General features: G+C 43.3%; 1 pseudogene; it reads left to right on the top strand.

Annotated features, from left to right (window-relative positions):
* The first annotated feature begins 8,061 nt into the window (after window positions 1-8,061).
* On the top strand, window positions 8,062-8,583 carry LOC132229483 (ferritin light chain-like; annotated as a pseudogene).
* Window positions 8,584-8,882: the final 299 nt, after the last annotated feature.

Raw genomic sequence — 8,882 nt, 5'->3', positions numbered from 1 at the left:
CCGAATTATGGGGGTGCCAGAAGAAGAGAGAGATCAAGATATTGAAAACCTATTTGAAGAAATAGTGACAGAAAACTTCCCCCACCTGGTGAAAGAAATAGACTTACAGGTCCAGGAAGCGCAGAGAACCCCAAACAAAAGGAATCCAAAGAGGACCATACCAAGACACATCATAATTAAAATGCCAAGGGCAAAAGACAAAGAGAGAATCTTAAAAGCAGCAAGAAAAAAACAGTTAGTTAGCTACAAGGGAGTACCCATATGACTGTCAGCTGATTTCTCAACAGAAACTATGCAGGCCAGAAGGAGTGGCAAGAAATAAACAAAGTGATGAATAGCAAGAACCTACAACCAAGATTACTCTACCCAGCAAAGCTATCATTTAGAATTGAAGGTCAGATAAAGAGCTTCACAGATTAAGAAAAAGCTAAAGGAGTTCATCACTGCCAAACAAGTATTACATGAAATGCAGAAGGGTATTCCTTAAGAAGAAGAAGAAAACGATAAAGATGAAAATTATGAACAACAAAGTGACAACAAATACATATCAACAAGTGAATCTAAAAATCAAGTGAATAAAAAATCTGATGAACAGAATAAACTGGTGAATATAATAGAATCAGGGGCATAGAAAGGAAGTGAAATGACAATTCTCAGGGGGAAAGTGGGTGTGGAGGGTGTGGGAAGAGACTGGACAAAGATCAAACACTTATGAACGAGGACAATGCGGGGGGGTGTTAAGGGTATGGGGTGGGGTGGAAACCAGGTGGAGGGGAGCTATGGGGAGAAAAAAGAGGAACAACTCTAATAATCTGAACAATAAAAATTATTTTAAAAATTTATACACCAATTTTTAACAGCACAGGAGTCAATGCCTCTAACCCTAGTGTTGTTCAAAAGTCAACTCTAATTGAATTATTACAATAAAATGTGAGACGTGCTATGTTCAGAAAAGGTGTAGTAATTTCCAACTGTGAATTCCAGATAAGTTTCCTGTGGGAACTGCTGACCTGGCTTGAGTCAAAGTTGCCTCAGAGAGACTTTAAATAAACAAAATACTGTATATACAGCTCCTGAAGTAGGAGCACAGAATAGTATCGAACATATTCAGAACAGTTAGAGGAGGAGGGATCTGAGGTGACAACAATTTCGTGGCCAGGATCATTCTCACTTAGCCATTATATGGTCCAACTCTCCAGAACTTGTTAAGAAGAAGAAGGTATCTAACAGGGAGGTGTGTACGTGCTTCCAAAATGTTCACCTTTACTCTTACTCTTACTTTACTCTCTAAGCTTATTTAGGGTCCATGCACTGATCCTTTGCACTGCACAAAATACAACTGTTGCATGTCAGGAGTTGAAAGAGGCAACAACTTTCCATTGACTCCATTCACCAGGAGCTGCTCCCTCGGGACTCCACTTCAGCCACTGGGCATGCTTGGTTTCTCAGGTGCAAAGCTCCATATTGTCCATCTGCACCAATGTTTCCAAGAGAATGTTGTGTGACATATTTCTCTGATACTTCAACCCTTCTTTTGCACCTTCATTGCATCAGCTCCTTCCACAATTGTGTCAGGTCTAATTCCTTTAATCAGTCACTTACTTAAACACTCACAGGAGCTCTGCATCCCTGACTAACCCCTGACAGGTAAAGAAAATTCCATGCAGAAGTCAGAAACTGCCACAACTTAAAACCTAAAATATGGGCCTCTGATGCTGGGCAGTGAGCAGAGGTCAGAAGGGCAATGAGGTTAAAAGAGCAGTGAGTAAATTGTTATTTGAGGCCAGATACAGGGCAATCCATATCATGTAGTGGTGAAACAACTGGCAAAGCTGTCACTTGTGGCAATTTGGAAAACAGAAATTATACCCAGTAAATGTGTGGGTCTACCTAGAAACATTTCCAAGCAAAATGTTGAAAGTATCTTATGTCTACATACAATAAGTTGCAGGAAGAGAGATATGAGCTAAGAAAAGAAATAACCAATTTTCAAGCAGAATTATTTTTTCAATTACATATGCAAATCAGATTGTATAGCAAACACCTGTGCTGTACACATGCAACTTAGAATGTGCTAAATTACAAAATAAAGTTACTTTACACTCCCTGATCTCTACAGCAAGAAAATCTTCTCAAATGAAGAACCAACCTCAGAGTAAAGATTAAACATGTGGCTATAAAAATCTTTATGAAGACCTCAGGAGAATTTAAATCAGTGACTAATAGATCTTCTCAGTAAGCAAAATGGATTAAAATTCCTAAGGCTTTTGCCCATAAATGGAATTGCAGCATAGGTAAAGAGGTGTATTTCTACCTGTTAGAATGGCTATTCTATATAATAAAAGCCTAATATGCTAAGTGTCCTGTCATCTGGTTGGCTGGTCAACAAATCAAAGCGTAATATGCTAATGATATGCTAAGGCCGCTTAACCACTTGCTATGATGAACACTGACCACCAGGGGGCAGACAGTCGACCAGTCGAGCCAGTTTCGGCCCAATGGCAGAATGACTGGTTGCTATAACACGCACTGACCACCAGGGGGCGGACACTCAACGCAGGAGCTGCCCCCGGTGGTCACTTAGCCTCCTACAGGGGGAGCACTGCTCAGCCAGAAGCTGGGCTCACGGCTGGTGAGTGCAGCAGCAGTGGTGGGAGCCTCTCCCACCTCCGTGGCAGCACTGGAGGATGTCCGGCTGCCAGCTTAGGCCCACTCCCCATGGAGTGGGCTTAAGCTCTGTTAGTCGGACATCCCTTGAGGGCTCCCGGACTGCAAGAGGGTGCAGTCAAGGCTGAGGGACCCCCCAAGTGCATGAATTTCATGCACCGGGCCTCTAGTTATCAATAAGACAGGTAATAACAAGTGTGGAGAAAAGGGTCTAATAGAGCCACTATGGAGAACAGAATGGTGGTTCCTCAAAAAATTCAGAAGAGCCCTAACTGGTTTGGCTCAGTGGATAGAGCGTCGGCCTGCAGACTCAAGGGTCCCAGGTTTGATTCCAGTCAAGGGCATGTACCTTGGTTGTGGGCACATACCCAGTAGGGAGTGTGCAGGAGGCAGCTGATTGATGTCTCTCTCTCATCAATGTTTCTAACTATCCCTCTCCCTTCCTCTCTGTAAAAAATCAATAAAATATATATTTTTTAAATTCAGAAGAGAGTTACCATATGAATCAGCAATCCCACTTCTGAGCATAAATCCAAAGAAAACAAAGCCATTATCTTTAAGAGATGTCTGTCTATACTCCCATGTTGCAGTATTCTCCTATCTAATAAAGAGGTAATATGCAAATTGACCATCACTCCAACACACAAGGTGGCCACCCCCATGTGGACACAAGATGGCCAGCAGGGGAGGGCAGTTGTGGGTGATCAGGCCAGCAGGGGAGGGCAGTTGGGAGGGACCAAGCCTGAAAGGGAGGGTATTTGGGGGGGGACCAGATCTCCAGGGGAGGACAGTTGGGGGGGACCAGCCCTGCAGAAGAGGGAAGTTGGGGGGAACCAGGCCTGCAGGGGAGAACAGTTGGCGGGACCAGGCCTGCAGGGGAGGGCAATTGGGGGTGACCAGACCTGCAGGGGAGGACAGTTAGTGGAGACCAGGCTGGCAGGGGAGAGCAGTTGGGGGTGACCAGGTCTTCAGGGGAGGGCAGTTAGGGGTGACCAGGCCTGCAGGGGAGGGCAGTTTGGGAGTGACCAGGTATGCAGGGGAGGGCAGTTAGGGGTGACCAGGCCAGCAGGGGAGGGCAGTTGAGGGTGACCAGGTCTGCAGGGGAGCGAAGTTAGGGGTGACAAGGCCTGCAGGGGAGGGCAGTTTGGGGGACCAGGCTTGCAGGGGAGGGCAGTTAGGGGTGACCAGGCCTGCAGAGGAGGGTAGTTAGGGGTGACCAGGCCTGCAGGGGAGCAGTTAGGCATTAATCAGGCTGGCAGGGGAGTGGTTAGGGGGTGATCAGGCTGGCAGGCAGAAGCAGTTAGGGGCAATCAGGCAGGCAGGCAGGCAGCAGGCAGGCAAGCAGTTGGGAGCCAGCAGTCCTGGATCGTGAGAGGGATGTCTGACTGCCTGTTTAGGCCCGATCCTAAACGGGCAGTCGGACATCCCTTGAGGGGTCCCAGATTGGAGAGGGTACAGGCTGGGGTGAGGTACACACAACCCCACCCCCTCCCCATGCACACATTTCCATGCACCGGGCTTCTAGTTATTCATAATAGCCAACATATAAAAACAACCTAAGTGTCTGTCAATGGATGAGTAGATCAAGAAAATTTTATATACAAACATATATAATGGAATATTATCCAGCCTTAAAAAGAATAAAATCCTGTAATTTTTGACAACATGGATGCATGTAAAGAGTACTATGGTAAGTGAAATAGGCCCAACAGAGAAAGACAGATACTGCCTTCTATGTGAAACATTTTTAAGCAAATTTATAGGAACGAGTGGAAAAGTGGTTGCCAGGGACTGAGAGAGGTTGGTAAAAAGGTGCAAACTCTCCATTATAAGATGAATGAGGCCTAAGGATTTAATACATAACATATTGATTATAGTGGATAACACTGAATCATACAATTGAAATTTGGTAAAAAAGCAGAACGTAAATGTTTTCACCAAAATAAAAAAAGGGATAATTATGTGAGGTGATGGATCTAGTAATTAACTCAATGGTGGGGAATTCTTTCACAATGCATACATATACCACATTATCACATGTACACTTTAAATATCTTACAATTTTATTTGTGAATTATACCTCAATAAAGCTGGGGGGGGGGAGTTTCCTGAAAATAATCATCTTAACTTAGTATCTTCAGTTACACTGGATATCTTCCATTTGCCTCTTCATACCCAATCTCCACCCTTATCCACCCTGTTCTGTACTCTGGAAGTATAAAACCATATAATGCGGTCTTACATGGACTGTATCAAAAGATTCCTGTGCCTTCAACTTTCGACTAGATTTGGCCAATAGTAAGCCATGGCAGGAAGAGGGAGGAAAAAGAATAAGAGCAAGGTATTCATTCAGCTGGCTTCCTCCCTAAGAGGTCTCCTTGGATTGTCTCTCTCTCAACTTATAACTGCTCTTTCCCTCATCCTTTTGACTGGGGGATATGGCTCATCCACTCACACTAGCCTGAGGATACTGAAGTATCTTTTCTAGTACTTTTGTTAAAAGTCCCTTTGTAAACAAAACTTTCCTGAATCACCAAATTTGAATGTCATCTCTCTCCTCAGGGACACTGACTTACAGACCTGTGGAAGGAGAAGTCTTTCCCAATACTTTTAGCAGCAGTCTCAGGGCTGATGTTCATTGACTTCCATGTCATAGCTTTAGCGATATGATCACCAATTACTGTGGCCAGAGTAATGCAGTGCTTTGCTTAGCCCAACCTGACTCACATACCTGCCCCTGGGAGTAGGATCAGCCCCACTGGAACCACCTGGGCTGAGAGCTTGGGAGAGAGTTCCCCAAAGGCAACTCTGAATGGGCATGGACTTTAAAATAAAACCAAGCAAGTCGCAAGTGCTTGGAATCTCGGCTCACCTATAAGATAGTAATAATGCATTTTCTAAATTGGGTAAATAAACCAGATTCACCTTTAAATGTTCTTATATCTATAAAATCTACAGCTCTAACTCCAACAGTACACCCTGGTGGTATAAAACAAATTTAATTCTCTTTCTTGTTTTATCACCAATTATCGAAATGACCTTGAACAAGTCAGCTATCCTTTATGGGCTTTTATTTCTTTATCTGTGAAATGAGAAGGCAGAAATAAATTATCTCTTGGGTGTACTCTAGATATAAAATCTCTATGAACCTATAATTATCTCAGAAATTCCAAGTTCTATTAGGGTTCACGGATTGAACACAGTGAGTATGTTCAATACTCTTGGGGTGGGGAGAGAAGTGTATTGAAAAAATATGAGAAAAAATATAAAGTCTAAGGAAAACATTAGGAACAAAACATTAGAAATCATTGCCTCGGAGTCTAAGCAGTTGGTGGTCTCTTTAGGCACTCACTACCTATGCAATAAGTCAGCTCCATTTTTCATCCCTCCATCATTCCACTCAATATTCAAATACCCAAGCATAAGATGGGGATTGGAGTAAAGTGAGCTGTCTTCTCATCTGGTGGGGGTGGCAGAGTACCTTGTTGATATTCTCACCAGGACAATGCACCATGGGAGAAGAAGAATGGTTCTCCAAATGTAGAAAGAATAATGAGCGGCCAAAAACTACTGATTTTCTTTATACAAGCCAATGATAGCATCAGAAGATGGGTGTGGCTTTGTTTTGCTTATATTTTCAATATAGCTCTGTGTAAATTTCTTTTAAAGTTTTTTTGGAATAATATGTATTGTTTCTAGGTCATAGGCCCAGAATTTAAGAGAGAGAGAGAGAAAAATTGAGAGAAAGAAAAAAAGGGAGGGAGGGAGGGAGGGAGGGAGGGAGATCACCAAGAGATCTAGAGCAGTGGTTCTCAACCTTCCTAATGCCATGACCCTTTAACACACTTCCTCATGTTATGGTGACCCCCAATTTTATTGTTACAAATTGAACATAATTAAAGCATAGTGATTAATCACAAAAACAATATGTAATTATATATGTGTTATCTGATGGTCTTAGGCGACCCCTGTGAAAGGGTCGTTCGATCCCCAAAGGGGTCACAACCCACAGGTTGAGAACTGCTGATCTAGAGGTTAAAAACGACAATTTTCTAACTCTAACTCTAAAGATGCCACAAATGGAAAGGAGCATTGTAAAGCAAAGACCAATAACTTGGTTTTGTTTTCATTAGACTCCATTATTTCTCAGCCATGGGCAAATGCTCATAAAATGAAATATTACTTGAATATATGAATGCAAATTCAGGAACTCCAGCAGAACAGGTAAATAATTCATAAATGTACAAAATGAACCAAGCCCTCCTTCAGCCACTATCAGGGTATGTAGATACCAAAAGCCACATACTTACACAGGGATTTTCCAATTTTTAACTTGAGGCTTCAATATCCATACTGAAAATTATGTAGTAGTTATACTTGGATCTGTTGTAAGGTTTTAAAGTAGAATGTAATTACCATGAATTAACAACTTGTTAGCATCCTTACAGAGAATTTAAATATTTAGTGTTGAAATGGACATGTTACAAGGGTCTGCATATGCATTAGCAACACATATCAAATGTGCATGTGCCTTATATTTATAGTTCTGTGTTTGCATGAATATGGACTGTAAACATTTGCAAAGATTACAGTTTTTTATTTCAGGTAAAAGTTTCATTTTTCTAAATGTGCTTAGCCTGTGCAATTGAGCTAAAGTGTTTCACTAATAAATCAAAATGAGTTTAAAATAGAAACACTTTATTAAAAACTACTATTCTGTTACCCTTTAAACCCAAGCTTTGAAAGTTTTAGGTACTAAGCTAGCAAACAAGCCCTGGTCAGGGCATATGCCAGGGTGTGGGCTCATTCCCCAGGAGGGAACATGCAGGAGGCAGCCTATCAATGATTCTCTCTCATTATTGATGTTTCTATCTCTCCCTCTCCTTTCCTCTATGAAATCAATAACTATATATATATATATATATATATATTAAAAGATATTTGTCATTACAATGAACATTGCACCTGATATTCTAACATCTAACATCTCTTCATGGCATGGAAGTGGAATAGGATGGTAAAATAGAAATCCCTACCGATACAGGATCTCTCTGCAGTAGCCTATACTCTCACCTTCACTCTAAAGTTGCCACAAATGGAAAGAAAGAAAATAGATATGAATAAGATTCTGAGGTCCCTTACTGCCTCCACAGAGTGGAGTCTGTTCACCCTCCTCCCTAAAGAAAGCATAATCCGTAGCAGCAACTGTTTCCTAAAGGTGGGAGCGCCCTGGGTGGTCCCGGATCTTTCTCTTGCTTCAACAGTGTTTGGATGGAACAGCCTCTGGCTGCTCTCCAGCCTCTTGTCCAGGCACCACCTTCAGAACCACCTCTGGGACCAGCCAACACACCATTTTATATTTTTCCTACCTTAACTCCTTATTGCCGAATAACCATGAGCTCCCAAATTCGTCAGAACTATTCCACCGAGGTGGAGGCTACGGTCAGCCCCTGGCCAACCTGCCTCTGCGGGCCTCCCACACCTACCTCTCTCTGGGCTTCTATTTTGACCCTGAGGATGTGGCTGTCGAGGGCGGGAGTCATTTCTTCGGCGAGTTGTCAGAGAAGCACAAGGGCGCTGAGTGTCTTTTAAAGTTGCAAAACCAGCGCGGTGGCCGCATTCTCTTCTAGGACGTGCTGAAGCCTCTCCAAGGTGAGTGGGCAAAACTCAGGCCACCATGGAAGCCACCCTGGCCTTGGAAAAGAACTTGAAACAGATCTTTTCGGAGCTTCATGCCCTGGGTTCTACCTGAGCAGACCCCCATCCCTGTGACTTCCGGGAGAACCACTTCGGGGATGAACAGGTGAAACTCATCAAGAAGATGGGCAACACCTGACTCACCACCACAGGCTGGCCGGCCCCCAGGCTGGGCTGGGCAAGTATCTCTTGGAAAGGTTCACCCTCAAGCACGACTAGGAGCCCAGAGGCCTTTGGGGGGGGCGGGGGGTGGGGTCCTTCTGCATCCCCCTGGTGTCTGGCTTTTACCTGAGACTCTCCCTGACACTATTGGCCATTCTTTAACCACCCTGAAGCCCTCTCCCATGAATTGGACCAAGTGGAAACAACAAAGCGTTTTGCAGGAAAAAAAAAAAAAAAAAAACTGCTGTACATAGACACTGCTTGCAATGGGACATAAAGATGGATTGTTCCTGCTCTCACTGATGGGTGTGTATGTTAAAATTAGAGGAAATTACAGGAGAAGCAGTCACTTAGAG

The sequence above is a fragment of the Myotis daubentonii genome, chromosome 3, assembly GCF_963259705.1.
Source record: "Myotis daubentonii chromosome 3, mMyoDau2.1, whole genome shotgun sequence".
In the NCBI taxonomy this organism is placed as follows: domain Eukaryota; kingdom Metazoa; phylum Chordata; class Mammalia; order Chiroptera; family Vespertilionidae; genus Myotis; species Myotis daubentonii.
The sequence above is the reverse complement of the archived record's forward strand: the minus strand, read 5'-3'. Positions and strand labels throughout refer to the sequence as shown.